This window comes from Macrobrachium rosenbergii, chromosome 8 (assembly GCF_040412425.1).
Source record: "Macrobrachium rosenbergii isolate ZJJX-2024 chromosome 8, ASM4041242v1, whole genome shotgun sequence".
NCBI lineage: Eukaryota > Metazoa > Arthropoda > Malacostraca > Decapoda > Palaemonidae > Macrobrachium > Macrobrachium rosenbergii.
The window spans coordinates 19,486,141-19,509,616 of NC_089748.1; the positions used below are offsets into that span (position 1 = coordinate 19,486,141).

The 23,476-nt window shown below is 42.6% G+C and overlaps 1 long non-coding RNA gene and 2 other non-coding genes across 3 annotated transcripts in view; all 3 read left to right on the plus strand.

Annotated features, from left to right (window-relative positions):
- The first annotated feature begins 3,546 nt into the window (after positions 1-3,546).
- The window catches only part of LOC136840626 (uncharacterized), a 42,936-nt gene continuing 23,006 nt past the window's right edge, over positions 3,547-23,476 (plus strand). Inside the window, exon 1 of the long non-coding RNA XR_010853671.1 lies at positions 3,547-3,809. This is a non-coding gene — a long non-coding RNA (uncharacterized lncRNA). The remainder of the gene's footprint in view (positions 3,810-23,476) is intronic.
- Positions 14,200-14,305, plus strand: LOC136841329 (U6 spliceosomal RNA). The gene has a single exon (XR_010853883.1). It is a non-coding gene; the product is annotated as a U6 spliceosomal RNA (small nuclear RNA).
- Positions 15,809-15,926, plus strand: LOC136841345 (5S ribosomal RNA). The gene has a single exon (XR_010853896.1). It is a non-coding gene; the product is annotated as a 5S ribosomal RNA (ribosomal RNA).

Sequence of the window (23,476 nt, forward strand, 5' to 3'; positions counted from 1 at the left end):
TAGTGTGATGATAACTATTATATGCATATATATATATATATATATATATATATATATATATATATATATATATATATATATATATATATATATATATATATATATATATATATATATATATATATATATATATATATATATATATATTTCTGTGTGTATTTTGTGTATTTGAAAATTTTCTGTATATGAGGTACATTTGAAAAATCAGAAGGTAAGACATTTCCTCTGATGCAATGGCTGCTAAAAATTCCATAATCATAAGAGTGGTTTTCACAGAGATCATGAAAGTTCCTCAATGGCAGTAATTATGAATATGACCTGAAATGAGGTAGGGAGGCGAATAGAAAAAAATTAGGCATTTTCCGAGGTTGGGGAGGGAATCGTGAATGATGACTGATGAGAAGAAAAAATGGAAAAAGCCTTGAAGCACCTGAATGATTTTATATTTCATTTTTGAGATACGCTAAATAGTATAACATTACAGTATGTAGGGAATATAGTTCGTTAATATTATAAATAGTATAACATTATGTATGGAATACAGTTCGTTAATATTATCGTTTGATCATTTTTGTTTTTGGGGGGCGAGAATTTCATAGAGAGAGGCTAATATTTCTTTGCATTTAAATATGTTAAAGGATATTGTCAAATGATGATGGTGCCTCCTTTTCCCCTGCTTATACAAAGGTACAATAACTTGAACACGTATGTGCAGAAGATACCCAGCTCATGAACAAGCTGGTTAGATGCACAAGTTCAATCAATCCATATTTCTGACTGGTATAACAATTTTTCAGAGATATCTTTCTCGCTTTGCTAATAAATTTCGATATACCACTTAGCCTACACCATGCTCTTATCGATGTTTTCTACAAAGCTGGTGAAATTTTGATAATTTAAAAGTTTTCCACATCCTGCTTGATTTTTTCGCTATCAATGACCATAAAATATCTTGTTCATTCCAATATCCGCGATCAGACCCCGGATGATCATTGGCTGTAGTTTCAAGTTCTTCTTCTTTTAACGTGCTTTTTCCCATTTTTTTGTATGGGACAAGCACGATGCCTTCTTTTGAAGGACTTTGATTTGGCTTTGGGGAAGACCGTAGTCTCGATCGGCTGCCCTGCCTGACATCGCTTAGACACCGGTAGCACATGTACATGTATCGTACCAAATCACCAGCTCCCTTTCTCCCAGCAGTGAGGAGAGTTGAGCGGTTAGGTCGACAGTTCGAGACGTGTGAGGTTTTAAATAATGTACAGATTAATTTTAATTCTTGTGAGTCTCACTGTAGTATCACTATTTATTGAAGTACCTATTAGTGATAAGTTATAAATCGTATCTGATACCATGGATATCAGACAGGAACATTTTTATAAAACTGACTGTTTTGTGCAAGATACTGGAAATTTGAATTTTTCGCAAAATATGACTTTCAAACTGTTGGAAAGGGCATGGGAAAGTCTCCATCATTTGTACTGAGTAATGTTAACATGGACATTTTCAGTAACACAATATGGAACAATGTTATTCAGTAAAATATAATATGCTTTGTATTAACAACATTTGTATTTCTCCTGATCGTGTCCGTCATCTCTTGGTGTTTTATATCACCTCCATCCATTATTCCCAGGTATGTGTATCCTGTCTCATTATTATTATTATTATTATTATTATTATTATTTAAGCTTCAATATAATTATTACTTTAGTATTCATATTGTTGTCATTATTGTGCAATAAAATATATACTGGGCTCTTTATGAGTAGAAGATTAACCGTCAGTGAAAAACCACTTTTAAAAGAATGTACATCAAAATAAACAAGTCTTACGTGTCATCTTTCACTGTTTATAACAAATATTTATTGCCTAAATTTTAAAATCACAACTCAAACAACTGTTCTGTGTTATTTAAATTTGCAACAGATCCATGCACATTCTAACACCAAGACTTTATTTTGTACCCTTTGTTTTTTTTTTTTTTTTTTTTTTTTTATCGTTACAGGGAATGGGTCTGACAACCTTTGCCCCAGCCATTTGGTGGTTTTCTCACCATAGGGAGTCGCAAGAGTGTTTTTTTTTTTTTTTTTTTAAGGGATTCCACAGGAGTGAAAAGAGTGGTTCTCATTGTCTTCAGAAACTAGCGGATCCATCAAACATAATGACAAAATAATAATATTGAAGATTTAGATAATAATAACATAAATGACAAATATATATGGGAAAAAATGTAATATCTATTATAGGATTAACAATAAATACTTCAAATATTAACTACTGAATTCTAAGTAAAATGCTTGCATTATCCCTCTCGCTCTTTTTTTCTCTCTTTATATATTTGTATAGTATAGATATATATGTATATATACATATATATACATATATACGTATATATATATTTACATATACATGCATACAGACATATTACAGTAAATATATAGATATATATATATATATATATATATATATATATATATATATATATATATATATATATATATATGTATATATATATATATACACATACATACATACATACATACATACATACATACATACATACATACATACATAATATGAAAATTGGTGTCCCCATGAAATTTTTCTGGATCCGCTAGTGTCTTCAGAAGTGGTTTATTTACCATTTAGGGTGCATTTCCTTCACCACAGGATACACAAGCCTTCACAAGGTACTCTGCTCTAAATACATGCTGTACTCCAAACCATTAGTGGTTCTTCCTAGGGGGGCAATGCCCACAACGTACTGCTTAATACGATGCCCTTTTCTCGTCTAAGGGATGGCTCAAGAAGATGGTAGCTTCTCAGTTCTCTGCAAGTTTTTTGTGATGAGATTCCTAGTCATACACCCACTCCCACGGATGATGTATATCTCACTAGTCTCCTAAGATACTTGCTTGACCCAGTGTTGCTTATTTTCTGCTCGTATGCATGTACGTACATATGAATGTATGTATGTATGAAATGAAACCCTAAAATAGTGTTTCATTATCTATTAATAGTTCATGAATTTTTTTAAATTTTTATATTTTTAAAAAGTCGAACATTCTTGTTTTCTGTTACGGTAGTTCGTTTGCTGTTTTGTATCGGCAAAACGTTCCTAGCAGAAATGCTAAGAAATTACTGATTTTTCGACAAATTGGCGTTGCAATTAGTATTTACGGGTATAATTTATATGAGTATTGTTTGAAAATAAAACTGTAAATTTTCGGTTGGGGTTTTTAAATAAAGACAGTAGTACTTTCGTGAAAATGCTCAGCTGACAACACAAAGTAGAGAATTCTTTTGTAGAGAAACAGACCTAAAATAAAGAGACATCAATCATATGAAGTCCTGAAAAAATATGAAATTAAGTTTTTACAATGTGATATCGCCACTTCAGTATACTTTAGTTTTAATCTACTTTTATTTTCACTGTATTCCATGCTCATTATTTGGTGATTTTGTTTCTCTGTGATCCTTACTCAGTTAAATATTTAGCTGACTGTAATATTACAAAACCTTAGAGGATACAGTTGGCTATGCGCATTAGTTACCAAAAATTAAGACTCTCCATGCTGAACCTGATTGTTGACGCGTCCCAATAGTTCGTGTGGGCCCCTTAACTTAGTGTTGCGGGTGCTTTCCAGAAAATCTTTTAGGTCAGTTTAGTTGGCAACACTGCCCCTCCCTCGATAGTTGGTACACACTTTCAGTTCAAAACTTCAAGTCAGTGACTCCTTTGGTAAGAGTGTACCGTCGTCACCTGTGTTCTTTTGTTGCATAATTCACAATTCTTCATTCCACTGCAAGTAAGTCTCTTCCAGATACATTTGAAGTTCATTAATACATAGATAAATGCGGCTTATTTTCAAAATTCTATGGGTCCATATCCCCTAAGACATGTATTTGTTTGATGTTTCCCATAATCCCCCCCCCCCTTTTGTTTTACAATTTCTGCTACTGTAAGCAGAGAAACTGCTCATTCTTTCTTTGTTTTCCATGATACAGCAAATATTTGATAAATCAGTGTGCTGTTCTTGACTTTACGTAGTCCAGTGAATTTGGACCCCTAAATTGTAGGATTAACCCCCATTTCTAGTGCAATGAATTTGGACCCCAAAACTGTAGGATTAACCTACATTTCCTCCCTTTCAAGTAACAAGTTGCCTTTATAGCAAAACTTCATGTTCTCTAATGTATTGTATTGAGGAGGTAAGACACATTTGACGAAACTGCCCATTGAAATTGTAGATTATCCTTGGGTAGCCTAGAGTGCGTCTTCAAGCAGAGGGCTAAGCTTGAGTAGCCTCTGTCCTAAGAATATTTCACTCCTGTGGTAGGCTATCCTACTGATGCTAGGCATTTTAATTGTAATGCAAAATTAGTGTTAGTTTCCATGGTAATAGAATAGAAAAGGGGGTAATTCTTTATATTAGCTCCACACCTGTTTTTAAGTTAACTTTTTTAACTTTTCAACTGGTTTTTTCTACACTTTTAGGGGTTCTGGTACTAGCGGTGCATCTGTTTGTTGTCGTCCAAATGGAATGTCCCTTCGCTGTGTTTAGTACTGGCCCGGGTGTGGGGTTGGGTACCCATATGTTAACAAGTTATTGCACTTCCCGGACTGGATAGGAACCATTCGAAACAGACGTACCTGTGCTCTGTCTTGTAAAGATCGCGTATGGAAACCCCTTGTTGGATGGACTTCAGGGGTTAATTACAGTAATTACACTCGAGCACCAAAAATTAAAGGTAAATTCATAATTAGCAACCAAAAAACTGTAGAAAAAGTTAAGTTAGAAGGCAGTTGCCCTGCGGAGCTACTATATAGTTCTACCGAAAAGGGTAATATTTGAAAAGTACATGGTATTTACATATACAGTAAGGAATGGGTATCATATGACTTTAATGCTGTGTGTTTAAGCCTCCTTAATAAACTTCGTAAGAAATTCATGTTAAGATTTATTGCAAATATACTGAGATATTTACCGTATTTTTATTATTTTTTAGCATTCATCCCAAGGGGCTGGTACTAAATGTGTTGCTCATAGGAATGGTTTTGATATTAAAACAAATTACCAAAAAATGTGTGGCCAGTATTGAGTTTTCATGCTGTGGTTGTAAGTCCCTATAATATGCTTAATAAGAAAATCATAAATATCTACCAAAAAATTTATTTTTACCAGTTTACCAACAAAAGTTGTTACCCACTTGGAATTTTCAAAGTTCTTTGTTCATATTTCTGACCAGATTTTATTTAGATCACTGGGGTGTGGGAAGGATGGCTAATACATATATTTGGAATTTTGTTATTTTTAGCAGATATTATTGGTATGAACAACACAAATTGACTGGTTCTTTTGTTCATTGTTTTACGGAGTTTATATTCTTGAAAAGGATGCTTCAGTTCTTGGTCAAAGTTCCTTTGGTACACACTTGTAACTTGTTCCATGGATTATTTTGGCTGACTTGCATTATTTAGTGTATTTTGACTGTTTCTGAAATTCATTTCAGTAACATGGTAGTTTAAAGATACTGGAACCCCTTATATCCTGCAATTATGGGGCCACAGTTGGAAAGCTGGGTTTTTAGGTGGGTGAAAATACAAAGTAAGTGAAGTGACAAGAAGTATTGTAACATCCCCATGATTTCTTCAAGTTCTGATTGTGTTTCATTGAAGTTTTTTTTAACAATACACCACACAGTTTCGAAGTAAGGGACTGGTGATTTAGGCTATGTTAGCAGGGATCAGGTAAGGACAAGACATAAGTAAAGTTAGGTTAGATTGAAACGGTATTAAATATTTTAATTTTCAGTGCCCAGGATAGGTTAGATGGGCAATCCAGGGGAATAAAGGCAACCATATTTTAATTTACAGTGCCCCAGATAAGTACCCAGCACCCTGGTTAGATAGGTCAAAGCCTGATATATTTCAAGTTACAGTGTACCAGGGTAGATTTGATGGGTGTGTCCAGTCCCTGATCATTTAAGGACCTGGGGGCCCAGTTTAGGTTCGATTCAGTACATCATTGGATTTTACTCATTTTGTTTTTCACCCCCACACAAGAACCCAGCTTTCCCACTTTGGTTCCCCATAATTGATGAATATGAAGTTCGGCCTAGGACTCAAACACTACGAATATGCTAATGAGAGAATGTCAGAAATGTTCAAAGCAAGATGGTATTCTTCTTCTTCTTTTAACGTGCTTTTTTCCCGTTTGTATGGGGTAAGCACCATGCCTTCTTTTTGAAGGACTTTGATTTGGCTTTGGGGTAGACTTTGTAGTCTCGACCGGCTGCCCTGCCTGTCATCGCGTAGACCAAGGTTGCTGTTTGCAAAAAATTGACTGTAAATCAAAAAACTGCACATTTTTTTGAGTGGTATAACAAAGAATTTTATAAAAACACCTGAAATGAACAGAGAGAATTTTAGAGAAACTACTTAAAGTGACATACAACAACATATGTAGACTTTTTGACTGGATGTGTGTCCTGGCCATGGCTTTCACATAATAAATAACTTCTAGGGCTATTTCCCAACCTAACCTTACTTTGGGTGCCATGACCTGACCTGGGTAGAGGTTGTGCTTCTCCCCCCTGCAATATTCTTGACTGGTACCTGAAAGTACACAAAATCAGTCTTTACATAGGCTAATTCAAAGCTGCTGAAATACTGAAGTCATCAGGTTCCGGCCAGGTATGCTTGCTTGTTGAAAGCATAGGTTCCTGATTGCTGAACCATCTAGCTACGACTTTGAAACACAGCATGTGGAAAAATAGCCATTGTACATATTTTTTTTCTTTGTACTGCTTCATGGTAGTACTGCCTTTTTATGGTCATGCTATTGAGACACTATGGAATTAGTATTTATTTACATTAAGGTCATCCTGACTGGCGAAGTTCAAACTATGGTTAATGGTTTGATGGCTCAAGAAATAATCCAAACAGTACTATACATTTTCCAAAAGTCAGAGTAGGTAGCTATTTTTTATAGCAACACCAAGTTTCTCCCATACTATCAAGAACCACACTGAAAACAAGTCACAGGTATCTTGGTCAGTTCCATTGAGAACCTTTAAATTTTCCAAACTTGCTGTTATTGACTTCCTTAATATGACCTGACTTGCCAACCTTTTTGTTATTTTTAATTAAATTGTCAGTGCAATCAACAGTATTTACTCCAAACAGCTGTGTGCTGAGATCAGAGTTTCAAGTTCAATCTAAATTTGCTCTTTTCTGTACTGTTGCACCCAGCAATAAATGAAATGAAAAATAGTTCTATGCAATATATGACAGCCCTCAAAGAATGATACCTATCAAGGAAACACTATAGGGGGTTATTGCCATCAGTGCATGTAATGCAGTGCACTGTAGGCATTACTTAAGGTTCTTTGCAGTGTCTCCTTTGACCCTTAGCTACAACCCCCCTTCATTTTCGTTTACTGTATCTTTGCTCATATTCTTTCTAAGGTATACATAACTTATATCTTTCTTTCCATCCTCTCCTAGCAATGTTTCATAGTGCAGCTGCAAGGTTTTCCTCCTTTTGCACCTTTCAGACCTTTCTACTCTCAATTTCCCTTTCAGCACTTAATGACCTCATAGGTCCCAGTGCTTGGCCCATGGCCTAAATTGTATCTTCCATTCCATCCTTATCTGGGAAATAAATCATTTTGACAAGATTTGTTGCTGCAGTGGCGAAATTCACATGGCTGATCCATGGGAAAAAACTTCCTCTTTTATGTAATATACTTGGCCCACTTTGCAAAATGTGTACATTCTTCTATAATCACGTAGTAGCTGTATATGCTGCAAATGAGTACCTATATCGAGCACTGAATCTTAGGTTAAACCTAGAAATTCTTAGGTTAAGCTTAGAAATTCTTCACAGGTTACAGGTAGGCTCTGCATATTGCTGCTATAAGTTTGAAACAGCCAATGGATACTGTTAGAATCAAAGTAGGCAGAAGTGAAAGCAATGCCGTTAGTTGACATTAAAAAGATAACTGTAGTTGGCTAACAGAGTTTAACCACAACCTGGTTTTTTGCCAAATTTAAACAGCTCAGAATTCAGGGCATGACCTACTTTGATCAATCACGCTTCAACCTTGGATTATTGTGGTCAAGGAGGAGCTACATGTGTCATGGTGTAAGATTGAATTGTGACTTTTGAAGATTGGCAATTTCAGAAAAAAATTGGGTTTCCAGTCGAAGCTGTGGATCACTTGGGAAAATACTTTTCTAATGTTGTAGCAATCTTGCAATAAAGTTCAGTTCTAAAACTTTTTCGGTATATTTGGCTATTTGGCTAACTTTTATCCTCTAGTCTGCAAATAGCCCAATGTTACAGTGAAAGTAAAGTAAGAAGGAAAACAAGGTTAAAATTTAGGTTTAAGTTTAGAATATAATTTCAGGATTATGTCTAGCAGAACCAAAGAATCTTTGGGAGATGGAAGGGTTAGGGAGTCTGGGCAGGTGTTGCTGAAGAGGGAAAGGTGTGTTAAAAAAAAACCAGTTAAGTGCAAATCATGGGCAGTAATGGTCAGTGGAGACAGTTGTATTGGGAGCACTAGTATGAATTTAAAATACCTTATCTTTAGCTGTAAACTATTAAGTTGTATGGCCTGGTAGTTTATCTTGGGCTGGAAGGATCAGCAGTTTAATATGAATAAGGTGAGAATATTAGTTTACCAGAGAAAATGACAGAAACCATAAACTGCAGCTTTCTCTTGTCTTAGAGTGCTAGATGGTTGGAAGTGCCAGGTGCTTGGCTTTACAGGCAAATTTTCACATAACAAAGAAATGCCCTTCAGCTAAGCAATGGGATTAGGGACCCAGTTGCAAGTATATTTAAAGAAAAATCAATCTTACTTCTCTATTATGATAGCTGACATTCCCGCATCAGGCGAGAATTACAGGTATCATAGTAGGTAAATATTTAAAAAATCAATTTTATATAAGTAACTTACCAAGTAACTACATAGCTATTAGTTTCACTTAACCGCGGCAGTTCTAAATTTGAAATCGCGGTAATGCGCTATTGTTTTAGTGTAGATTACTAGACCCTGCCCACTACTGGGGAAGAATAGATACAACAGTGCCGAAGAGCCCAATTTGTTTCTGCCAGTGAACAACTGTACACAGTCGGTTGAGCAGCTCTGATCTGAATTTCTCCAAATGATGTATCTTTCGCCATTGGTGAAGTATTCGTTCGTGTTGGCAGTGTGCTGTTTATTAGCTTAGCTAGTTGATTATTCAGACTTGTGACTTATTGTGACTTAGTAAGTCAGATTCTAGCGTATCTAGTATTAGGTATTGCAGCAAAGTCTGTAATACTAGACTTACTTCTGCTAAGTATGACTTGCACACTTTGTGTAGCCATTGTCAAGGGCAGATTTGCTTGTTTGAACTTAAATATGATGAATGCAAAGACTGGGGTGAGGGTAAATGGAAAGTTTTGGAAGCACATCTAGAGAGACTCCAAAGAAACAGACAGAGAAAGGCTGTTGCTAGAGCCAAGGCTAAAGGTTTAGCTAGTCAGGTTTCTACTCCGAAATCGGATATTGCTTCCCAACCAGCCCTCCGACGTTTCCTCAAACTCTGTTACCTGCCTCCCATTTTCCAAACCCGATGCCATCTCCAGCCTAGACAGGTAAGCGTAATTAGTGTTGGTGCAAGTGCAGTGCAAGTGGAGGAGGTGACTACTTGTCCCACCAATGTCCCTAGACAACGGCCAATGTTAGACTCCCCCAAACCTAGGAGGAAGCAAACTGGAAGTCGAAGGGAGGTTGGTGGGGTTTGCCTAAGGGTAGTTGCCCCCTCAACCAAGCCTGTTGATCAAACCCAGGACTCAGCAGAACGCCATTGGAAAGGCGTTCATATGGATGTGCATGCTCTGTCGTCCACTGATTCGGACACCAGTGTGGACAGGGGGCGTAAACGTTTTTCAAGTGTCAGGGCCATTGAAAAGGCATGCTGCTACTGCTGAGTGCCCTTCCCCACTCCCACTTAAGACTCTCAGGGAACAAGAGCACAGTCCTCTTCCCTCCTGCAGTTTTTGGGTTAATCCCGAGCGGGTTGTGCATAACACTTTGGTGATGGAGAGCCAGTCTTTGACACGGCATTCCTCATCCAAGTTGCCTGAGCGCCCAGTGTCCGAACGTGCAGTGTCAAAGTGTTTTGTGTCCAAACGCCCAGTGTCTGAACGCCTAACTTCTAGTCCTGATCGACTTGTGCATGACACTTTGATGACGGTGAGCCAGTCTATGATGCGGCATTCCTCATCCAAGTTGTCCAAGCGTCCAGCGGCCGAGTGCCTGGTTTCTGAACGTGCAGTGTCTGACCGTTCTGTGTTGAAGCACCCAGTGTCCGAGTGCCCAACTTCCGAACGTCCAACTTCCAAGCGCCCACCCTCCGAGCGCACAGCGTCCGAACGCCCAGTGTCCGAGTATATGGTGTCGGATTGCCCAGTGTCAGAGCAATCAGGCACTCAGTGCGAGCACTCAGTGTCCGAGCGCCCAACTGCTGAGAGGCGCCCAGTGTCCGTATGCCCAGTTCCCGAGCACCATGTGCCAGAATTTTTGCCTTCGGTATGCTTGGCACCAGAAGCCAAACATTTGGCGCCAACGCCTGCCATCACGGATCCTTCATTGGAACCTTTCCTTGGGCTTTTACAAAAGCAACCTGGTGCTACACAGGATCAGGCGGACTTAGCTCCTCCTCTCATTACATCAAATGAGGAAGACGGCGAAGAAGCCGTTCATCAAGATCATCCTATGTCAGCATATTCAGCCCCCTTGAGATACCTCCTCTTCTGCTATCCAACTTTCTTCTCTCCAAGGCCCCCGTCATCACCTGGTTCATCCTTTATGATGAGACAGCTATTAGAGGCCTCCAGACTACTGAAGATGATCCTTTTCTCATCCTTTATGAAGGCATTATCAGGCATTGACAGTTGGTTAGCAGGAAAGAGGGAGCTGGGTAAAGCAGTTTTCAGTGCACCTCCCTCCCGTCTGTCGCTAAGGAGGTACTCGTCTTACTCCACTGGGGAGGCGCCTTCGCTGGGAGTTTCTGCCTCCTCCCAGGGGGTCTTCTCCAGCCTTGTAGACACAATGTGGAGATCAGTTCTTAACTCTGCTAAGATTATGTTCACGGCTTCGGAATTAGACCGTTTTGTGAAGTATTCAGCTTCCTAGACTGGACAATTGGGGTGTTGGCCAAGAAAATAGAAGACTGTAGTACACTTCAAGAGGACTTCACTGCAGACTGGCTGGGAGTACTCTCATGGGCAGATAAGACCATTAGGGATGGCTCCCAGGAGCTGGCTACCTTATTATCCGTGGGGGTTCTTAAGAAAAGGGAACTATGATGTACCTTTATCTCCAAAGGTGTTACTCCCTCAAAAAGATGAGCTCCCTTGTTTGCGCCTTTAGATCGGTCAGCCTTATTCCCAAGAGCTACAATAGAACAGATCGCATCCAACTTACAGAAGAAGTCGACTCAGGTCCTTTTGTTGCAGTTGACAAGGCATGCCAAGGAACCAACCCATGGCACTTTAGTTTCGTTCAGCACAAGAACTGCCTCCCCATTGTGACAGCAGCCCTTTCAAGCCCGGAGAACCAAATTTCAGCCTCGCTCACGTTCGAATCTGCGATCAGTCCAGCCAACCAAGAAGTCATCCTCCAAACCAGCCTCTTGCAAGTGAGGGGCTGGTCCTCCGTATTCCTGTAGGAGCCAGGCTTATCCAGTTTTGGGACAAATGGGAAGCCAGGAACGCAGAATCCTGGGTAGTAAAAGTCTTACAAGAGGGGTATGCCATCCTGTTCAGAGAAAAACCTCCTTTGACATCCTCACCCATCAGCTTAACAGCCTACTCGGAAGGCTTGGAGAGGTTTTTGGCCCCGAAGTAAGAAGTATTGTTGCTACTCAGGAAAAGAGCTGTGGAGTTGGTCAAAGACATAAACACAGGGGGGTTTTACAACCATCTGTTCATCGTCCCCAAGGCGTTGGGAGGTTGGTGACCAGTCCTAGACACCGGTGCGTTGAACTTTTTTGGCAGACCACCAAGTTCAAAATGGAAACAAACCATCCAGTCCTGTAAGCCATTCATCAGGGAGTCTGGATAGTAACGATCGATGTGGAGGATGCGTACTTCCATGTCCCAGTACATCTGGACTCAAGGAAGTATCTGTGGTTCATATTCCAGGGCAGGGTCCTTCAATTCAAGGCTCTCTGTTTCGGCCTCTTGACAGCTCTGCAAGTATTCACCGTGTTCTCGCCCATGTAGCGAGGTGGCTCCATCTCATGGGGAACAACGTCTGTTTATATCTGGACGACTGGCTACTATGCTCCCCATTGAAGAAAAGATGCACGGAGGACCTTCAAAAGACTACTACGGGCCCAAGAGTTGGGTCTTTTAATCAGTGTCCAGAAATCCCAATTTGTTCATGAGACTTACCTGCCAGATATATATATAGCTGTATTCTCCGAAGTCCGACAGAATTTCAAAATTCGCGGCACACGCAGTGGCCGGGCAGGTGGTTAGTACCCATTCCCGCCGCTGGGAGGCGGGTATCAGGAACCATTCCCATTTTCTATTCAGATTTTCTCTGTCGCCGGACTGTCAACACCTGTTGTCAGTTCCTCCGCCATTTGGATTTCGAAATTTGTTGTCACGTAAGTATTTTGGTTGTTTTTTGGTATTCGACTGGATCTGTGACTTGGCATACGCTCTTTGTGGACCGTTTTTGATTTTGCTTTTGACTTTTCTTATAATTAAGATGTCTTACCTCTAGCTATTGAGTCTGTAGCTTGGGTGAATGTAAGGTGAGGCTATCGAAGACTTTGATAGTTCCTCACTCTTTATGTATGATATGTAAGGGTGTTCAATGCTCTATGATAATCAGTAATGAATGTGTGGGATTGTCTGAGGGTGAGTGGAAGAAATATGAAGCCTATATGCTTAAATTGGAGCGTGATAGGCTGAGGAAATCTTCCTCCTAGAGTGCATCCTTAGATGGAAAGTCAGGTTTTCTCCTACTAGTAACCCTGTAGTAAATTTTAGTACTAACCCTGTAGTTTGTTGCTGCAGAAGGTAATTTCCTGGCTCTCGTGTGGAGTCAATGCATGCGTGCTCTTGAACCTAAAGTGAATGCAATTCAAACGCATAGTGTTAGTGCTAGTGCCCCTAGTGTTGTGGAGGGGGCGTCAGATCGGCCCTATAATGCCTCTAGGCCTGGACCTCTGTCGAACTCCCAGGACCAGGGAGGGGGCATGTCGAAAGCCGCATGAGGGTTACGGGGGCTTCCCACCGATCTGGCGTCCCTTCGGCAGGTCCTGATGACGCTACCCAGGCTGCCAGGGATCGTGCTCAGGCACGCATCCTGAAGGATTGCTTCTCGTCCTCCGACACGTCCTCCCGCCTCGGTTGGAGCTCGGTTGGACTCTCGCCCTCTTAAGAGAAGCTTAGAGGAGAGGACGCTTCACGTCCTCTTCCTCTAGACGTTTGTACTCTTCCCCGAAAGTTGCGTGGATATTCCTCTGCAGAAGAGAATAAAGTGTTTTTCGAATGATGACGCTACTCGACCCCCCTGTCGCGCTAAGGCAAGGGCTAGAGCTTCTTCCCCTGTGGAAGGAAGTATACGTCTCTCGCCCCTTTCCTTCTCTCAGGTTCAGCCCTTCTCCCGAGAGAGTTGCTTCTCCAACGCGTAAGATTTTGTTGGGTTTGCAACAACAGCTGGATGCTCTCATGAACCTTTCAAGATTCGAATCTGCCTGTTAAGAGGTACAGACTTTCACCTTCATCTCCTGCTTCGTGTTCCTCGTCTGCTAGATGTTTTGGGGCTTCTCGTCTGTCGTCTAGAGAGAGTGTTTAGTGGCTTCCTATTCGTCTTCCCCGAGTTGAGGTGTTGGCCTTTTCTCTTGTCTCGCGCCAGGAGCGCGTCTTGCTCTTCGTGCGCTTCTCACGCTTCACGCGCGCCTCACCTTGACGCTCGGCGCGCGCCTAGCCATGACGCTTCGCGCGCGCCACGCTGTGACTCTCTTCTAGTACTTGCCACGGAGCCTCTCGTGCGTCACGCCATGACGCTCCGCGCTCGCTTCGCCGTATAGCTTCAAGTCTTGTGTTGACGCCGCTCCAGTTGTTCATCATGTCGCACAACTACCCGCTTCAACATCTGATGTCCTTCTTAATTTAGCCAGTACTTGCTTCGGCAGTACATATACTAAAATTGGAACGATACAGAGAAGATTAGCATGGCCCCTGCGCAAGGATGACACGCTAATCGTGAAGTGTTCCACATTTTTTATGTTTACTATACGTACTCTAGTTGACGACTTATTCGTTCGCGGGAGTTCCCGCTTACGTATCGGCGAATCGGAACTACTTTCTCCACTCACTCAAGACCCTCCAGCTGCGGAAGAACATCCTCTTTCGTCACTGCCTTTGTATGAAGAGAAACTTCTTTCGTCTTCTTCTTCCTCTGGTTTTCAGACTCTGGCTTTTTTCTTAAGGATCTGTTTCCTGAGACTTTTCAACCTTCGGCTCCTCTCTCTCCACCTTCGCAGTTGTCTTTGTCTTAAGGGGAGCGTTTGACGAAAAAATCGGAAATCAAATTTTCTGGGATATTTTATATATGGCATCATACATATCCTGACTATCTTCTCAGAAAGTTTTATTTAAAAGTTCGCCACAGTTAGGAGTTATAAACAAAACAGTAACCCTATCATAGTCAAATTAATTTTTCGTATAATGTAATGATATTGTCAGTATATCGGTGGTAATTTCCTTTTAGCTATGAAATAATAATATCTAATGCGATCTATGGCAACCTGTGGACCTAGTACGCATCAGCGAAAGACAGGAATGCCGCAGGGCAGTCAGTGGCAGTCAGTCAGTAGCAGCTCAGAGCTTGACTAAGTAATACGTCGCGCTGCCCAACCTGAGCCGTGTTTTGACACTCGCTTCATTTAGCTTCATTTAGCGAGGTTATATTACTTTGCAGGTTTATTTTTTGGCTTTTCATTATGTCATAAAAACATCAAACTGTGTAACAGCAAGCAAATAAATACACAGAGAAGCAAAAAATATCGTTTTTCTCAAAACTAAAGTTATCGACATTCAAACTGCATCTCCTTCATAACGATTGCACCGATCTCAATGATACAAAAAGTAAACGAAAGCTAAATATTTGCCTAACAAAGGGGCTTCCATGGGAAGCAACACGAGACCCCGCACCACGAGAGAGTTTTTTTCCCGAAGGAATGTCACTTCCAAGAGAGGTAGCAAGTGACTCCTTTCATCTCCAGACTCCCTTTGCAACCAGGCGTCTTTTTGCACAAGCCTGGAAAGAGTGAGGGCAGACGTTTGGTCCCTCCTACTGTTAGAGAGAGGTTACTTGATTCCCTTCCTGTCTCCTCCTCCTTTGTTTTTGTTTCCCAACTGCCTTCCTGTCAAACAGAAAATTGTTTGACCTGCTCGAACAGATGTTCGAGCGGAGAGCAGTGGAACAGGTCTTGACTCGGTGTTCCCGGGATTTTACTACAGATTGTTTCTAGTCCCAAAACTTTCAGTAGGCTGGAGACCCGTCTTGGACGTCAACAGGTCGAACAACTTGGTCCGGAAGGAAAAGTTCAAGATGGAGACCTCGCAGTCAATACTAGGAGCCCTTCATCCCGGGGATTGGATGGTATCTTTGGATCTCCAAGATACTTATCTTCACGCCCCAATTCATCCACGTTCGATGAAGTATCTCAGGTTGTCTTGGGGGACTAGACGTACCAGTTCAGGGCTCTCTGCTTTGGACTCTGCACAACGACCATACCACGTTGAAAACACCGCTTCTCGTCCGATCAGCGAAGTTAAGCAACGTTGGGTCTGGTCAGTACTTGGATGGGTGACCGCCTGGGAAACCAGATGCTGTTGGCGTCACATTTTGCTCCGAGGGTGTTTACGTCGTCTCATGAAAAACGTTGCGATGCAGTTGCACCTGTCACGTCAGGATCTCACTCTACTTGGACGACTGGTTGATTCGAGCGTCGTCGAAGGCGAAGGTATCTGGAGGACCTTCAGTTGACTCTGCAACTCGTGAAGTCCCTGGGACTTCTGGTCTGTGGAGAAGTCGCAGCTGATCCCCTCACTGTCCATTGTGTCTGGGAATTCAGATGTATTCAGCGGCTTTTATAGCGTCTCCGTCGCAAGAACGGCAACTTCTATGTACGAAAAAGTCTCGGCCTTCTTGGAAAAGGAAACATGCTAGGTGAAGGAAGGAATGAGTCTGCTGGGGACCATTTCCTCGCTGGAGAAGTTTGTTTTCTGGGGAGTCTGCATCTCAGGCCTCTTCAGTTCTTTTTGTTGGAGAACTGGTAAAGCAAGGAAGACTTGAAAGAGGAATTGAGAATTCTTCCTTATATAAAGAGATCTGTGGTGGTGGCTCGATCCAACGAAATTGCAGAAAGGGATCTCCCTCAAGCTTCTGAACCCCAACCTAGTGTTGTTTTTCCGACGGGTCGTCAACAGGTTGGGGGGCAACACTAGAGGGAGAGGAAGTGTTAGGAACCTGGAGAGAGGAACAGGTGTCCTGGCACATCGACTTCAAAGATTTGGCGGCTATCTTTTAGCTCTCCAATTCTTCGAGGTCCAAGTTTGCAATCGTGTAGTTCTAGCAAACTCGGACAATACTACTTGTTCCCTGTTCAGCCTTGCAAGAGAGATTATTCTTTGAGCCTATGCTCGCAACATTTCGATTCTCACAAGTTTTGTTGCAGGGGTCGAAAATGTTCGAGCAGACCTGCTCTGTTGGCGCCATCAACTCCTGCCGAAGGAATGGACCCTTCATCAGGAGGTTTGCCAAGATTTTTGGAAATTTTGGGGTCGCCATCTTGTGGATATTTTCACGACCTCAAGAACAGCGAGGCTCCTCTATAAAGCTCATCTGTACTCGACCCTGGGGCAGTTGCGATAGTTGCTCTTCCCTGGGATTGGACGGGAATAGATGTTTACGCCTTTTTCCCCGTTCTAAATTCTGGGAGAAGTCATACGCAAGTTCGCGGCCTCACTAGGGACGAGGATGACTCTCATCCCCACGTTTTGGCCTTCGAACCACTGGTTCTCGGAGTTTCTCTTCTGGGTGGTAGACGTTCCGAGGACCCTTCCTATGAGAGCAGACCTGCTCATACAAACCCACTTCACGAGATATCTTTGAATCTCCCTGCTCTGAACCTGACTGCTTTCAGACTATCGAAACTTGGTCAGAGCGAAGGGGTTTTTCTGGCCAGGTGGCACGGGCCATCGCTAGAGCCAGAAGTTCTTCATCTAAAGGATATATCTAGCGAAGTGAGCAACCTTCAAAGGTTGGTGTAGAAAGAAGGGCTTTTCCTCTTCCTCTATCACTGTGAGCCAGGTTGCGGATTTTCTCCTTTACTTAAGAGAAAAACTCGATATGGCAGTTCCGACTATCAAGTGTTATCGGAGCATGCTTTCGATTGTATTCAGACACAGAGGATTAGATTTGTCTGACAATAAGGACCTCCACGATCTTACGAGCTCTTTCAAGACGTCCAAGGTTCCTCAGCTAATTCCCCCTGCTTGGAACTTGGACGTAGTGCTCAAGTTTTTGATGTTTAGTCCTTTTGAGCCTCTCCACTCTGCATCTCTTAAGGATGTTACTCGAAAACGGCATTCCTCACGGCTCTGGCGGCGGCGAAGAGAGTGAGCGAAGTTCGAGGCCGTCATGTGGGCTTCAAGGAACACAATGCTGTCTATTCTTTAAGCCCTAAGTTCTTGGCTAAGAATGATAGGTCTTCTAACCCTTGGCCTAGACACTTTGAAATTAAAGGTTTAGCAGACCTTATTGGACAGGAACCTGAGGGAGTTCTATGTCCAGTTAGAGCTCTCAAGTACTACCTTAAAAGAACACAGGACACTCGTGGTCCCTCGGATATTTTATGGTGTTCTGTGAGGCAACCAGTTAAACCTATGTCGAAGAATGCACTGGCATTCTTCATTAGGGACGTCATTAAGGACGTACACTCTAGTTGTGACGACTCCAACTTCAAGTTGTTGAGAGTTAACGCTCACGAGGTGAGGGCAGTTGCTACCTCCATGGCGTTCAAGAAAAATATGGTACTCAGTGACATTCTTAGTGCCACATTTTGGCGAAGTCAATTCGGTGTTTGCCTCACTCTCTTGGCAAGATGTTTAGGTAGCATACGAAAATTGCTTTTCGCTGGGACCATACATTGCTGCTTCAGCAACCTTGGGGACAGGGGGTAACTCTGATCCTATCCCCTTTTTAATTGTGTTTTTATGGTTGTTGGGTCGACTACTGGAGGCAGTCTTCCCAATCCTTTGCAAACTAACGCTTTAGGTGTTGGTTAGGTGGTTAGTAATGCTCTTTTGTCCTCTTTGTATGGTCTATGATCTAGTCACATTGTGGTCACGCCCCGTTGACAGATCATCTAGAAGTCGCCAGCTATATAGGTCACTACCTCGCTGGGGTCTCTAGTAAAGCAGAAGCAGACTAGAGTGACAGTAACCACTCAGTCAGCTACGCTATCAGTTAAGGAACCAAAATAATTTTACCAATAATTGGTTTTTTCCTAATTCTTGGCTGTCTCTACCCCTCCAAAGGTGGTATTCAGCTATATATATATCTGGCAGGTAAGTCTCATGAACAAAATGATATTTTAATGATAAAATAAAGTTTGTTCATACTTACCTGGCAGATATATATATTCATATTGCCCTCCTCCTCCCCTCAGGAGTCAGTGGCGTTAGAAAATCTGAATAGAAAATGGGAATGGTTCCTGATACCCGCCTCCCAGCGGCGGGAATGGGTACTAACCACCTGCCCGGCCACTGCGTGCCGCCGAGTTTTGAAATTCTGTCGGACTTCGGAGAATACAGCTATATATATATCTGCCAGGTAAGTATGAACAAACTTTATTTTATCATTAAAATATCATTTTACTCCGACTCAGTCGATTCTCTATTTGGGGATGAGGATCAATGCTCTGACTTTTTGGGCATTTCTATCCCACAAAAGAATTCAAGACTGCCGGAAGAAAGTAAGAAAGTTCATATCTCGCCCATCGTGCACAGCCAACGAGTGGATGAGTCTGCTGGGCACTCTCTCGTCCATCGAGAAGTTCGTGCCTTTAGGAAGGTTACATACAAGAGTTCTGCAATTCTTCCTAAAGGTCAGTTGGCAGAGGAAAACTCTCCCAGACTCCTTAATGTTCTGTATGACAACCGAGATCAAGGATTATCTTTGTTGATGGCTGGCAGAGGAGAGGTTCTCAATAGGAAAGTCATTGCACCTGCTGAACCCTGACCTAATGTTGTACCCAGACGCATCGGATATAGGTTGGGGGGGGGGGCTGCTTTTGAACGAAATGGAAATATCTGGGAAGTGGTTGTCAGAAGAGAAGTAATTACATATAAATGGAAGGGAATTGAAGGTGATTCACATGGCCCTTCAATATTTTGCAATGGAGACTTACAGCAAGACAGTCACAGTCCATTCGGACAACACTACCGCATTGGCCTTCATCAAAATCAGGGAGGGACTCATCCCTTCTCCCTTTACGAAGCAGCCAAGGATCTTCTTCCCTTGGCAGAGACCAACCTTACCAGGATAATAACTTGCTTCATCCAGGGAAAGTTAAACATTCTGGTGGACGAGTTAAGTTGCTGCAAACAGGTCCTTCCAACGGAATGCACACTGAATCCACAGATGTACACCAACCTGTGGAAATGGTTGGGAAAACCGTCGGTAGACCTGTTGCAATGTCGAGGAACCATCGCCTCCCCGTCTACTGTTCTCCAGCCCTAGACCCTTGGGCATGGGCGACAGATGCCATGCTCCAGGACTGGTCGGACTTAGATGTCTATGCCTTCCCACCGTTCAGCATGAAGCAGAAGAGAATCCTTCTAAAGCAGCCTCACTTCCATCCCTTCCATCTAGGCTTATCCGCTCTCGCTCTGACAGGCTTCAGACTGTCAGGGGGCTTGTCAGAGCAAAGGGTTTTTCAAGAAAAGCCGCAGAAGCATTCGCCAAATGCAGACATCAGTCTTCTGCTAATGTCTGCCAGGTAAAGTGAATAATCTTTCATGACTGGTGGCGAAGACATGGTGTACCATCTTTTAAAGCCTCTGTAGCACAGATCACAGATTTTTTTAATATTCCGAGGTCCTCTAAAGGCTTGGCCACCTCTACAATGCGAGGTTATAGATCTATGCTAAACTCTGTGTTTAGACATAGAGGTCTTGAGTTGTCTGCTAATCAAGACATAAACATCTAATTAAGTCCCTATATACTTCCAAGCAAGAGAAGTCTACGTCAGTTTCCTGGAATCTAGATGTCATCCTCAAATGGCTCTCCGGCCCTACATTTGAACCCATTCACGCTTTATCGCTGAGAGACTTAACCAGAAAGACACTTTTTAGTTGCTTTAGCTATGGCAAAGAGGATCAGCGAATTACACGCCTTCAGTAAGCGAGTGGGTTTTTTGCAAGGAGATGCGGTCTGCTCATTCACAACTGGATTTATGGCAAAGAAAGAAATCCCGTCCATCCCTTGGCCTCATTTGTTTACGATCAAGAGCTTGTTATATATCCTTGGGCCAGCAGACCAGGAGAGAACTCTTTGCCCAGTTAGAGCCCTTAAGTACTACAGTACTTGGATAAGACCAAAGGGATTAGAGGTCCCTCTCAGAATCTATGGTGTTTGGTAAAAAAAAACCCTCACAACCACTGTCTAGGAACACCTTGGCCTTCATTTTATAGTGTTATTTCCGAGTCACACTTGAAGATTCAAGAAGACTATCTCTCTATTTTTAAAGTAAGACCTCATTGGCTTTTAAGAAAAACTTGTCGCTCTCCATGATTCTCCAATCAACTTACTGGAAGTCAAAATCAGTGTTCGCCTCCCATTATTTGCGCGATATGGAGACAGTCTATAATAATTGAAGTACGTTAAGCCCATTGGCCGTGGCTGGCATGGTATTGGGGGAAGAAGGACAGGGGATATACCTTCCAATTGTCTCTCTCCTCGCCTTGTTAAAGGTTGCTGAGTTTTGGGATGCCTAGTGGTGCCGTGTACCAGGAGTACCAACCAGTCCTTGGTTTTTAATGGTTGGGTGATGGTTTTAATATTGTGGCAACGAATTTCTGGTTGTATTTAATGTACTGCACCCTGGGCAAGGGTATTTAATTTGTAAGGCCTTGTCAGTCTTCAGAGTACTCAACTGCAAGGTTCTCCCACTGAAGTAGAGACAAATCTCGGCTTTACTGCTGTGTCACTGCAGCTCTCTCACCAGATAGATTACAACAAGCATTACACTAATGCTAGCCACTTTTCTAATTCAAATTCATCTCCTTTATTAAGTGTTTTTGAATGGAAAATGTCCATGCTTCCCACCACATGTCAATGTGGGATTCAGCTATGTAGTTTACTTGTAAGTTACTTATATAAAAATGACATTTTTATGATAAAATAAAGTTTTATATATACTTACCAAGTAACTACATGATCAAGGCCCTCCCACCTCCCCTCTCATGGACGTAGGGTACAAATGTATTGGGCTCTTCAGCACTGTTGTACCTATTATTCCCCGGTAGTGGGCGGGGTCTAGTTACCTACACTAAAACAATAGCGTGTTACCGCAAATTTCAAATTTAGAACTGCCATGGTCAAGTGAAACTAATAGCTATGTAGTTAGTTGGAAAATATATATAAAACTTATTTTATCATAAAACTGTCATTTTTATTGTAAAATTTTTATTTTCACTTATACAACTTACCCGGTAGTTACATATAGCTGTCGTCTTTGACGTCACGGCAGTATTCAAATGGGGCGCTAGCGCTAAGCGTTCTGCCACCTGAGGTGATCCTCACCTTTCGCCCTCATCGGGTATCGAACCGTCCCAAGAACACGTCATTAGTTTTTGCCGTGCCGAACCGGTAATACGGTTCTGCTGCTGGTAGTATTTCTCAACAATTCGAACTTCTAGTTCCTTTTTTGGTGAAGTACTCGGTTTGTTGTTTTTTGCTGGCGCTAGTTATTGCTTGAGCGTTATTATTAGTTAGACTATTATGTCTGATTCAGGTTCTAGTGGTATCCGGTTTTGCAGCAAAGGCTGCAAAACCAGGCTTGTTAAGCTTAGTTTAGATCCGCACACTTCGTGCTTTTCATGCAGGGGGCAAAAATGTTCTGCTGACTTGACTTGTAACGAGTGTGAACTACTAACTTTGTCTGACTGGAGTGCTTTGGGGAAGTACATGAAGAAGCTAGAGAAAGATAGGATTAGGAAGGCCTCTTCTAGGTCTTCGAGGTCAGGAGGTAGTCAAGAGGTTTTCGTAAACCCTATTAACCCTGCTCCCCCTGTAGTTCCTGTAGTTTTACCTGCCCCGGACACCGTTTCTCCCAATCCTGATACCGTGTCAGTCCTTAATGCGTTTATGTCTTCCATGCAGAAAATGGGGGACAATTTGCAGCGGTTAGTAGACCACAGTGATAATGCAAGTGTTGTGCCTTGTGTAAGTGTTGTGGAGGAGGTAGCTTCTCGGCCCATTCACACTCCCAGGCCTAGGCCCCTGTCAGGCTCCCAGGTTCCAGGTAGAAGGCATGCCGAAAGCCGAAAGGAGGTGAGTGGGACCTGCTCCCGAGCAGTTGCCCCCTCAAGCAGTCCTGTTTTTCCCAGGCTGCTGGTCCTCACCACCGAAAAGGTGAGGAGCGGATAGTGTCAGTGGATCCAGTTTGAGTTCCTCTCCGCCTAGAGGTTGGCGTTTTCGCGATGCTTCTAGACCTTTGAAGAGGTCTCGTCTGCTTTCACCATTGAAGATTCCTAAGAAGAAGGCTCTTCTGGAGGATCCTACCCCTTCCTGTAGCTTTTGGGCAGAACCGGAGAGGCTTTCTTCGTCGGACTCGTCTCATTCGTTTTCGGCTGAGCCTCCCTATAAGACAGTTGCATCTGAGAGGTCTGCTCCTTTGGCGCCAGCGACTCCTGTGACTCCTGTTCCTGTGGCACCTGCTCCAGCATTCGATGGACCTCAACAGCTTGTGATTGACGGAATCAACGCCCGTTTGGACTCGATTTTACAACTTTTGTCTAAAAGTCAAGTTTCTTCTTTGGCTCCTCCTACGATGCCAGCGGCGCCCACCTCAGCTCCTCTTTCTGTCGCCCCGGTAGCGCCGCCGCTTGCGCCTCCGTTGGCACCACCTTTGGCTGCTGTGCCGATTGCACCTCCTTTGGCGCCTCCTGTGATACCAGCGGCGCCCACCTCGACTACTCTGTCTGCCGCTCCTGAAATTTGAAAATTTTGCGCCTTCATTGGCGCCACCTGTCGTTGTGGTACCGACGGCTCCTCCTTTGGCGCCACCTTCGGTTGCTGTATCAACTGCGCCTCCTTTGGCGCCTCCGATGGCTCCTCAACAGGCTCAAACTCTTTCGGTGACACAGCAAGAATATGTCAC